The sequence below is a fragment of the Clytia hemisphaerica genome, unplaced genomic scaffold (genome assembly GCF_902728285.1).
Source record: "Clytia hemisphaerica strain Z4C2 unplaced genomic scaffold, Clytia hemisphaerica genome assembly, whole genome shotgun sequence".
In the NCBI taxonomy this organism is placed as follows: Eukaryota; Metazoa; Cnidaria; class Hydrozoa; order Leptothecata; family Clytiidae; genus Clytia; species Clytia hemisphaerica.
Window position 1 is genome coordinate 70,766 of NW_027104532.1, and position 2,108 is coordinate 72,873.

Below are 2,108 nucleotides of genomic sequence, written 5' to 3' on the forward strand. Positions count from 1 at the left end.
ATTAAGCACATTGATCTTCTTTAATCAACACACGATGAAAGATATAAAACGCACTCGACATGACGGGTAAGAAAACTAACGTGAGACGATTGACAAAAATGAATATCCGATTTTGACGAAAACAGATAAGAAAAAAATGAAGAAAAATGGAGTACAGAAGCCTCAATTGTTCAAAGATATCTATCAAGATGAAGATGGTCATATTATTATTTTCCCCAATAGCCATCTCAATGCAAAACTTTACTTCGGGATCGCTGATTACTGTAACGAACTAAAGTATATGCACACTTATACAACACCACGGGAAAATACAAACAAAAAGAAAGTTGACGTAAATCCATTTATCAAATCATTTATCGTGCCATACGAAATTGTATACGATATTTTGAAAAGGGTCAAAGCTGAAAAAGAAAACAACGATGACGATAATTCTAATGCTTGTGATTTGAAATATGCAAATCAGTTTGGTTTCAAACGTTCTGACGTTGATCTTTTGAGAGAGTACGCCCTTCCCAATACTTTGGTCACCTTTATGGAGAACACGTCACCACTTCAAGGAAAACATTTGGGACTTATCAAACGCATTAATATTATACCGGATAAAAAATATATAGAAGGCAGGTTTTTGCCAAAACACTGTGGATTAACCGAACTTGGACGAATTTTGGAAACAAAAAAGAAAAAACCCGAACGCAAAAAAATTAACAATGTCCTTGAAGATGTACTGAAGGTAGGCAAGAAAACTTTTTCTTTAACTTCGATTATACTGTAGGCGTCTTTTTCATCTACTTGTTGATTGACCCTGACATTGACTAAATAAAAATCTCCTCTACGAAAAGATTTGCTCGAAAATTTCAGTGATGATTACGTATATGATTATTATGGAAGCTGAGAAGGGTCAACGTGCGATCTCTTCCGAAAGCTGTCGAGATTTCTTTCAAGTTATCGTGATTTCTTTCAAACTGTCACACGCTGACCCTTCTCGGATTCCATAGGACTTGGTTTATTTGATTAATTTGAATATGGACAAAAATTGGAGGAAGATTATTCACTGGGGTGTATCCCAGTGGGTCTGTGAGCAGAGGGTGTATGTTTCACCATGACCAAGCACCTTTTTTTGAGAAAATGATTTCGTCATTTCCATGTATAAACGTGCCTTACGGTTCTAGTGGAGTGAGTCCAGGCAAGCAGACTGCATTCTGATTTGAGAATACAAATTGCTTTAAGAGAATAGGTGATGCTTTTTTGTTTTCCTGTTCGACCCACCAGTTTAATCTTAACTATTATCTTTAAGTCCTCTGAGCTTTATTATACGAACTGACCTTCTAGCCTCGGTTGGTTTATTTGAATTTCTAAAACTTTCCTTACCGATTTAGGAACCCGATGAATTGAAAATGGAAAATATCCCAGAAGTCAAAAAAGGTGACATGGAGACTGGAATCACGCAAGGAATGATAGAAGTGAGCAAGAAGTACAGAGCCAGTTGGAGCAACGCTAAGCGTTTTCTCGACATTTTGGGAACCTTTGGTAAGATGCTTACCAAAAAAGATGCATCAAAAGAAATGAATGACATTAAAAGATATAATAGAGCCGATCAAATTCTGGGAAAGTTGTACTATGAAGGGGAAGACTACGATGAAAAGAATGAGAGAGAAAATGAAAAGAATGAACGCGAAAAGAGAGAGAAGGTGAAAGAAGAAGAAACGGGGAAGCGGATGAAGCTACAAATTGAAGGTGGATTCTTGGATGGTTTAGATGACGGGTTTACCGTTGATACTGAACAAGGCAAGATATGGTTGAAACATATAGCGATAGCTCTGCTCTTCGAAGTGTTAGGTGAAGATGAAGAAAAAGAAAAAATTGTTGTCGAAATAATGAAAAAGGCAATCGAAGACCGATTGAAACATCCCGATCCAGAAGAGTATTACTTTCTCAAAAGATTATTACAAATAGTGGAACCAAATTTAGCCTAAATGGCACACATACGGTTTTTATAACAATTATTTTGCCACAGTCATGTCTTATACCTGCACCGACTTGATTTTCTGACCGGTAAATTTCCAAAAATTTAATCTATTTTAGGTGGTTTCAAGATTCATTCATTATTT